The sequence below is a fragment of the Pistacia vera genome, unplaced genomic scaffold (assembly GCF_008641045.1).
Source record: "Pistacia vera cultivar Batoury unplaced genomic scaffold, PisVer_v2 Contig205, whole genome shotgun sequence".
NCBI classification, from domain to species: domain Eukaryota; kingdom Viridiplantae; phylum Streptophyta; class Magnoliopsida; order Sapindales; family Anacardiaceae; genus Pistacia; species Pistacia vera.
This window is the reverse complement of record NW_022196008.1, coordinates 757,960-768,407: the sequence shown is the minus strand read 5'-3', so window position 1 is coordinate 768,407 and position 10,448 is coordinate 757,960. Positions and strand designations below refer to the sequence as shown.

Sequence of the window (10,448 nt, the reverse complement as noted above, 5' to 3'; positions counted from 1 at the left end):
CTGCCGTCATAGGAGCTGTTGGCTTGATTTTCAGTCTCCATCTCCGAGGTAATATTTGCTGGATTTGTGGTAGAGTTTGAGAATATTTTGGTACTTGAAGCTTAGGAAACTCTAATAACTCTAAGACTGGAAAGACCAATTCCATCCTATAGGAAAGAATTTGGTGTTAAGGTTTAGATTTTAGAATGATTCAGCCTCTAGGTATAATGTAGAATTCCATTGAGTGCACTCTTGACGAATGAGAACAACTAAGTAATACTGCAATTTTTTATCTTTAGCAATTAGAAGAATTAAAGGAAGAGGGAGCAGAATTTTCGTAAAATTAAATCAGTGAGAGTTTTGGGCTATGTTTTTTTCTGTATAACTGTATTTCTCAGCAAAAGAATCACTGTTGAACTTATAGCTATAGGCATAAGAAAACCGCACCCAAAAAGAAGCAGTCAATAACGTTCAAAATTTCAACAGTGTTAATAAATAAATGTTATCTCAACATTTTGATAACATGTTCGATTATTCAAGCCAATTGATGAATCAACATGTTAATATGCAAGGACTACATGCTTCACTAACACAACCTTCTACTTATAGTTAAGCCCATGTGAATTATATTGTATTTATAATATAATGTTCCTTTTCTTAGCTTAGATGCTGATCAGATTCTAGTCTTCCATGTGCCAACTTAATCAAAATTTGGGTTTCGATTCTATCTATTATTTCATTCTCTTTATATATTTACCATTGAATCAGAGTTTACAAATAGTATTTTTGACACCTTTGTATGTATTGCAGATGTCCTCTACTGGTGAAAATACTAGTACTACTTGGGGGTGGGGCTGATGGGTAGCAACACAATATGTCGATCCCGATGACAGAAGCCAGAGTCCTAATCCTTCTCATATGACTTCTATGCCTCCACGACCAACTACAGCTCCTAAACGGATGAGTTCTACTATTAGGAAAAATGCTTTAGAAATGTGGGACCTTTTACAAAAAAACCTTTGTGAGGACAAGGATACAGATAGCTACATGAATTATTGTGGGTCTACTCTGCTTGTCCAACCAAAAGTGGTACTACTGCTCTACGTAACCACTTAAGTAGGTGTAAAAATACCCTTTCAATGTAGTGGACAAGAAACAAAGAACCTAAGTCTTTCACAGCACTCGATTGAGCCTTTAAGTGGTGTTGCACTACTGTTGCCTCCACTTCACTGTCGACTTGGAAATTTGATCAAGATTTGATTAGGGATGTTGTAGCTAAAATGATAATTACTGATGAGTTGCCTTTTAGGATAGGAGTATGAGGGGTTTCGTCGTTGCTGAAGTGGCACAACCGAGTTCAATACCTAGTCGTACTACTGTAACTAGGGATTGTTTGAAAATTTATTATGATGAGAAACAAAAGTTGAAGAATTATTTTAGTAAGTATTCTCATAGTGTTTGTCTCACCACTAACACATAGACTTATTGCCAAAACCTAAATTACATATGTCTCACTGCTCACTTTATTGATGATGATTGGAAACTGAACAAAAGGATTTTAAACTTTTGTCCAATTACCAGTCATAAAGGTTTAACTATTGGCAAGTCAATTGGGAAATGTTTGATTGAATGGGGTATCTCAAAGGTGTTCACTGTGATTGTTGACAATGCAAGTTCTAACGATGTTGGAATAACTTATCTTAAGCATCGGTTAAACGTTGGAATGGAAGTGTCTTGAAGGGTAAGTTTCTTCATATGAGATGTTCTGCGCATTTATTGAGTCTAACTATTAAAAGGGGTTAAAAGAGCTGGATGACTCAATATTTAGGATTCGTTCTGCAGTGAGGTATGTGAGATCTTCTGCAGCAAGATTACAAAGGTTTAAGGAGTGTGTGGAGCAAGAAAAATTGGAAACTAAAAGTCTTCTAGTTCTTGATGTAGAAACAAGATGGTTGATGTTGGAAGTGGCTTTAAAATTTCAGAGAGCATTTGAGTTATTGGAAATCCAAGACCCTAAGTTTAAAGATGAGCTTACTGTAGGGGAAAGGTCAAGGTGTTTGCCTACAATTACTGATTGGGATTATGCTCGATATTTGTTGCCTTTTCTGAAGGTTTTTTATGATACTACTCTACAAGTGTCTGGCTCTCTTTATGTTACCTCTAATGGGTACATGGAAGCGATATATAGCATTGCATTGAAGATTAATACATGGTGTAATAGTAATGATCCTGGCTTACGTTTAATGGCAGCTAAGTTGAAAGCAAAACATGATAAATATTGGGCAAATCTTGATAATATCAACTTAATGATATTCATTGCAGTGGTATTGGATCCTAGGAATAAGTTAGAATATGCATATTGGCCTATTGATAGTGCGTATGATGATGTTAATGCTGAGAGGTTGAAAAAAAAAAGTGAATGACACTTTGTTCTCTTTATTTGAGAAATACAGTTTGCGTAAGGCTTGTCCTAGTGCGCAGTCAAGTGAGCAATCTCAAGTTGCAGTAGGGATTGATGTTACTGATGCAAATGTTGATCCAAAAGTCTTTATAAAGGTTATGTTTAATCAACAAAGGGCTAGACGACGTGCTTTGGAGCCGAAATCTGAGTTGGATAAATATTTACGGGAAAGCCTTGAAGATGAGAATGACAACTTTGATATCTTGAGTTGGTGGAAGATAAATTCAGCAATATATCAAATTCTCTCTTTGATGGCACGCGATGTTTTGGTTATGCATGTTTCCACTGTTGCATCTGAGTCATCTTTTAGTACAGGGGGTCGTGTCTTAGATCCATTTCGTAGCTTTCTTACTCCTAAGACAGTGAAGGCTCTTATTTGTGCGCAGGATTGGATTCGGGCTACGCGTGTACCATTTCTTGTTGAGGAGAGCTTGGAGGAATTATTGGAAATTGAGTCAGGTAAAACTTTTGCTTTAGTTTCATATATTTAATATTTAATTATAACTTATATCTTACTTATTGACTCCATTTTGTACCATTACTTATATAATGTTATTTCCAATCTTTATGTAGAATTTTCGTGTACGGCATTGGAGAGTACTCGTAGTCATGGTCATCTACATGTTTGATGATTCAAACCATCTCTATGAATTTTGTATTGGTGCAGCCCCTAAAAGGTAGAATATGCAAATCCTTTTTCAAATTATGATTAACCCTTTACTTTAATTGAATTGCCTATATTGATGAGTAAAGTTTGTTGGGTTGTGCTTATAATGATGAGTAAACTTTGAATTACAGTGTTAATTTTGATGGTCATGATGCTAGTTTATGGGTGGTAGTGAGGCTGGCTGAAGTTTGTAAGTCATTTCTTTCTTTTCATCGATGAAAATTGGCATAAAATCAGTTAAGATTGCTCTTGAACCATAAGTCCTTTAGTGGATGATACTCATATATGAAAGCTGCTAGGGAAAGAATACAGCAAAGGTGATTCAAGAAATGCGGCAAGAGATTCAAGAGTTGTTGCTGTTAAAGGACTAACTGCAGTTCTAGAGGGCCTTGCTAGTCTTCTAGCAGTGTAAGACTTCACTTCACTTCACAAAATCAGATTTTATTTTCTGAAACTCCATACGAATGATGGTCCTAATGGTAACTGATTTTCTGCAGGATTGCTATAGCTAAAGGAAAGTCATACAGCTACATACTTCAACTTGCAATTTCTCTTGGCCAGCTCTACGGTACTGCTGTATAAGTTTGCTCTTTGCTGGTGCAATTCTGGGGCATTTTGCCATTTTGTACAAGTGTTTGTTACTACAGTATTATGTTTGGTGGATTAAATGTAAAAGACATTTTTCATTTCTTAATTATATTAAATCTTAAGTATGTTTGCTGTAGTATTACATTTGATTTGGTGTATATTAAATCTTAAGTATTGAAGGCATTAAATTAAAAGTTGATGTTGTGGGCAACTAATGATACTACAGGAATAAGATTTAAGTTTTACATTTCTATATCCTTTGGAATATATATGATTAGATGTGGTTGTGGCCATATAAATTTATTATTTGCTTTAGTCATTAGAAGTTTTGTGCTAATTTCTTGAGTCTGTATATATAGGACTGCTGGAATGAAATTATGCAGAATTTTCTTTTTGGTTTCTACCAAGATAGATTCCCCTGTGATCTATTTTGTCAAGACTCAAAATTAGTGCTCAATTGAAGAAAGTAATTTGTTTCCATTCTTCCAATATGATCTGCATCAAAAGAATTGGTCCCAGGGAATATATGATAATGGTTTAGAGATTACTTTTTGGTTGGAATGTGTTTGATTAGTATGGTTCAATGATTTGTGTTGGACATTGTCGAATAATAGTTAAGATTGACACACATGAATTTCAAAGTGATATAATTCTGCATTCTGCTAATCTGCTGTGTAATTTTAATGAAATTCGGGTAACAAAATTGGATACCTGGTTTGTGACCCGAATTTTTGGGTACCCGCATAACCAGGTATTCTAAAACCGTTTCGGTTTGCGGGTACATTTTTGGAGGTACCCGAATATTCAGGTACCCGGTTTTTGGTCAAAATCGGAGCGGGTACCCGGTTTTGCATAGCCCTAGCAAGAATTCTTTATTGATTTGCTTAAACAAAATGGTACAGTAAATGGCACTTTTATAGTGTTGAGATAACAGTAACTAACTGTTAAAACAAACTGAAAGAAAACTAAAAGTAAACGACAAATTGACTAACTCAACTCACTCTAATTCTTTACTAACAGGCATCAGGTTGATGAATAGATGGATTGATTGATGGTATATAATTTCCTTTCAAACTTAAGTACAATCCTAAGATTTCGATACCAATCTGTGAAATTTGAACCATTAACCCTATTTTCTGTTTCGGTTATCGATCGCAGTGATAGGCTGTTATTGCTCACTTTATGAATCTATAAGTACAAAATAAACAAAGTCATTATCAGTTTATAAATTTATTTAATTAGGTCTTTAATCAAATAAATGTTTCCACTATTTCACTCAAGCTAATAGCCCTCACTAGTAAACTCGGGAAGGCCCGTTGGTGTTCCTAGTGGAGCGAGAACCCATCTTGCCCATTTCAAACTTTTACTTTGGCGAACAAGCCAAAATAGGTTGATTAGGTAGGTCAACAAACTTAATTTACACCAGTCGACCAACGACCTCAAATGTAAGTTAAGCCAATAAACCAATTGTACAATTCAACGGCACCGACGATCATCCTCAAGTGCAATTCTTAGTATCAATAGAGTAGACACTGCATGTCACCATATACACAAACAAGTGCACTTCTCTACTATGTCTCTAATACAATATCTTTCAACCTTCACTTTGGCGAACAAGCAAGATATGTATTACTTAAGTCGAACCCATCACTATTAAGGAAAACTCCAATGAAATTTAACCTCTCACTAGTAGAAGTGTACCTTTCGCTTTGGCAAATAAGGTTCCAATGAATAGCGGTTTGATTAAACAAGTAGTGATGAAAGGCTTTGGATTATTTTCAACTTAATATACTTTTATTGAGGAGTTTTAATCATTAACGATCTCGCCATTTATTGTTGTAGTATTTTGACATATATATAAATATATAATCAACCTAGAATGAATACTACAACATAAAATAAACTTGTTGGTACATGGCCTAACTAATACTGGTTTCCTCAAGCCTAGAGGAACCAGTGAGTCAACCTAAGGTCATGTATTAAAAACTTCTTGAGTCTTCAAGTATGATCGCAGCTCCCTTGCTCCATCTTCAAGTACATTGCAAATTACATCTCTCAAATTTATAGTAAAACTAAAACTACACTAATTTTACATCAATAATTTTAGAAACCTCGAGTTACATTAGGGGAGTGAGATGAAAAGAGAATGTACACCGAAAAGATAGAGAGAAAGGCAAGACACGCATGCTTTTTTAATTAAATTAAAATTACAACCATACATACCCGAAAGATTTAAATGCATCCATAGGTTAAAGGCTCATGTACTAGGCATCATGCTTAGTCATACATCAAGACATAGCATACATTCAAAACATCAATTTTGAATATGTTAGAATAGGTTCCCTAGAGCCAATCATAATCTTGTAATTAACTCTTTGAACGTCATGTTTATACATTAATAAAGGCAAATTTTCTATATCATGTAATTCGTTTACTTATGTTATGATATATGCTTCCTTAGAATGATGGAACCATGACAAGTGTATCAAGTGTTTTAAATCTTGATTGTAAGGATCCTATGTGCACATATGGTGGTCATTCTAGAAATGTTCATAGCCTCAATATTATTCTGACTAAGGGTACAGATAATGCAATAAGGTTATCATCATGTTAAGCAACCCTACCGAGAGGTAGTGATAGATCTCACATGTAAAGGTTGTTTGATGACAATTTGGTAAAACACATAAGTGCTTGTCAAAAGCAAGTTCACTGGACATAACCCACTAGAGGATTCCATACGGATGGTAAACTCAGTGTTTACGGAATAAATCATCTAACGGATGGTGGTGCATGTGATCTTTAAACTTGAGATCATCGGATCGCCTTGTATACCAATCAATGTAGTTTGACACTAGCCTAAAGTAGTCCTAATTAGGGCTATCAGAACAATAGTGATTGGCTGCGTCAAGCAGTACATTGAGACTATAGTGGATCAACAAAGGATTCATTACTCCTAGTTACAAGAGAAGTTATCTCACCGCGTAGTTTGATTAAATGGCAACGACTAGGAAGTTGTGGCCATAGTGGGATTGAGTTGTCACTTAATCCAATTTAGTTTGCTCGTTGGTCCAAAACCAAACACCAACATATCAAGGACATATCTGAGGATGGCACTACTTCTGTACCTCAGCCTTGATGAGATAACAAGTGATGAAAGGATTTAATTGTACAATAACCATACTGTTGACATGTTATAGTTTTCCTTAAATCTCTATTTGTTGGGTGGCAATGATGTCTTGCTAGAGACCAATCTTGGTCTGTGTATAGAGAGATGATTGATTGATGTCAATCAATGATTCTATTCACTGCCAACATGCTAAGGAGTCTACGAGTCACACACATTAAGAGGTTGAATACCAAAGCCTTGATGTTTATAGAGTGGATTGTCATGTTCCTAAAATTTTGATGTTGCATAATTTAAGGGATTGGTGATGAAAATTTAGATCTCTTTAATAAACTGAGTCAAGAAAGTGGTTTAAGAATTTTAGTGAAAGGGGCATTTTGGTCGTTTTGGGTATAAAGGGTGTTTTGGTATTTTTAATGAGGTTGTCGCCTACGTTAAGGAAGCAGGATAGGAACTTCTAAAGGCTGACCACGAAGTTAACCGAACCAAAAGCCTTTTTTAAATCCAATAAAGGAAGCTGAACATTGTCCTGATATCAATAAGCTGACAAGCAGATGCTCCCATAAGTAAACTTAGCAGCAATGGATAGCCAAAACTTTCAAAAACACAACGAAAATGGCGTCAAACAAGTTCCGGTTATAGTGATTATGGTGCCCTGTCCAGCACAAAGCCAGTTCAACCAGCTTCTTGAAATTATCTTTCCTCATTTTATCCCATAACGTCCTAGTTCATTACGTATGCTCTACCATTCATAATCGCCAGGCTAAGGTTCGTGTACATGGCATCAATCCTCTTGATATCAACCGAATCCAATTCCATGACTTCCCGATTCCTCCTTTCGCCTCCCCTACGTACGCCCCATCCTCATGCATCCGTCAAGTTTCCTATTCATCTCCAGCCATCTTTAGATGCCTCTTTTCACCTTCGCCAGCCCATTGCAGCACCATTACATGAGCTCTCTCCCAAAGCAAATAGAATAGTGATCATCCATGATGCTCTGATCGCATCAGTTGTTCAGGATGCTGCTTCTATACTTAATGCAGAAACCTATGCTTTCCATGGCATCTATGCCTTCACTTAGTTCTTCAATCTATGGGAAACTTTGGGAAGGCCTTTCCAAGTAGAAGCTGACCTTCGAAATTGTTGTGCATGATTTTTCGACGGCTAGATTTGTGCCACTTGTCTATACACCATACCATCCCACATGTCGCTCCAATATCAGGTGACTTCACCAACAAGCTCATCAGTATTAAGCATTGGTGTTCAGACTTAAGCATAGGCAGGGGCTAACTCAGATTAGGGGGATTATGCGTGTTATCCACCCTGTAATACTAACCCCCAACCACTATTAAACAGTGTGTATAAAAGGAGGGCACTACCTCCATTTTGGAAGATGGATTATTCACACAAACACAGAAAATCACCTAGAGAGAGTCTTAGCTCGTTATTACGTATGATCTTCTTGTAATCACCTTGTGTGTAATCCGAGTATAAGTAATAAGATAACAGTTGACATAGGCTTGTGTTTTCACATTACGGATTCTTCAATCCATTCCTAGCTGGTTATTTATAATCACTTACAGATCCTATCCAATCCTGTTGCGATCAACTGGGTATCTCTTGTTGTTGCAAGTTTTCGTAACAATATAAATCATGAATTGCATTGCTTATCAAGTAGAATTCCTGAAAATTAGAGCTGGAGATCTCCACATCACAAGCAAATCAATAGAACATACTTAGATTGATCTTCTAGAACAGATAAATGGAGAAAAAAAGCAATGGGCAATCGGACCATTAAACCCAGTAGCAGTCTGCAAGTACAGGAACTCAAATAGCCTAGATAAATGCTTGAACTGCCTAGACAAACAAGAACCAAACTCTGTTATCTACATATCTTTTGGGACCACAAATTCAATGACAGATGAACAGATAGAAGAGACTGCTACTGGTTTCGAACAAAGCGATCCTAAGTTCATATGGGTACTGAGAGATGCAGATAAAGGTGATATTTTCACAGAAAAATGTAGGAGAATGGAACTTCCAGAAGGGTTTGAGGTAACAATGGAAGGAGTTGGAATGATTTTAAGAGATTGGGCACCCCAACTGGACATTTTGGGGCACTCTTCCACTGGCGGTTTCATGAGTCACTGTGGCTGGAACTCATACTTGGAGAGCATTAGCATGGGTGTCCCAATGGCAGCATGGCCCATGCACTCAGACCAACCCAAAAATGCTGTGCTGATAACAAAATTGCTTAAAATTGGTCTGATGGTCGGGGAATGGGCACCAAGTGAGGATATAATCAAATCATCAGCTATTAAAGAAGCTGTTAGAAGGTTGATGGTGTCGGAGGAAGGGGATGGGATGAGGAGAAGGGCCAATGAACTGAGAGAGTGCATGCAGAAATCTGTTGCTAAAGGCGGAGTTGCTAGCCTGGAGTTGGAATCTTTTATTGCTCATATCACTAGATAGATTTGGGACAGCAACTGATAATGTTTAGTAAATGAATGGAATATTAAGCAAAAGTCTTTACTATAACTAAAGTAGCAAACATATAGTGGAACTTTGATGTTTTTCAATTAAGCTTTATAACTGAAGCTTGTGAGTGATCATGTTTTGAAACTTCACTGAAATTATGCTCCCTAACTGCTAAAATTCACAAACGCTTACCAAAACAGTACCCAGATATAGGATCATTTTCGGGATGGATTACTGAAACAAAAAGTAGTCCTCCAACTGATTAGTCAGCTATATAAAAGATCAAGAAGCCAATGAGACAGAGAAATATGCCAGATAACCAGTACTCACTCTCTCAAATGCATTTTAACCAACTGATCATTGAACTGAATTAATTTAGTTCAAAAAGAAGTAATTTAAAAGAAAAAGCTGTGCACCAGCTCAAAACTAAACATTTCAACACATTTTATCCATTTCTAGTTATAATGCTTTGACGATATACAATCAGTTTTCCAACTTACCTCATTGGCAAAATGAATACAAGATCTCATTCCTCTGGTTCATCTATTAACAACAGTCCAAAAACCACATACAAGAAACTCAGACTCTTCCCCAGTATATTGTTTATATATTCTCACCTATAGCCGCAGTTATCTTAATTTTACCATAAAATTTGATCATGCTTTATATTCACTCCTCTAATTCTTCCTTTGGAAAAATCCAAGAGGAAACTCCTTTTTACTTTAATTTTTATAAATATAATGCTGTTCTGCCAATCAAAACACTTGCGTATTTGAACTTCTAAGAAATCGATAAAGAATCTGAAAACCTTATAAGAAAGTCACTAAAGCCAGAATTCAAATGTTTCAAAGCATAAGATTAAATTAGCACAAGATTTTTGAATAAGACATAATTGTTTTTCATCTCCCAATTTTTATTTACAACAAAATAAAAAATATGATGGTACAAAAGATGAAAGGTGAGCTTTAATGAGGGTAATAACTCTTTTCTAGGTCAACAAAACTTCTCCGTGCTACACCTTGTATTCATTTTGAAATTTGATATAAACAACCAATATAATTAAAGAACATGGAGAAGAAATTCACCTAGTATAGATGAGGTGAAACTGTATACAAAGATGCCAATCAGGTCCATTGTTTTAAAAACCGGAC

General features: G+C 36.0%; 1 pseudogene; it reads left to right on the top strand.

The window, feature by feature from the left end:
• The first annotated feature begins 7,400 nt into the window (after window positions 1-7,400).
• Window positions 7,401-9,291, top strand: LOC116128925 (annotated as a pseudogene).
• Window positions 9,292-10,448: the final 1,157 nt, after the last annotated feature.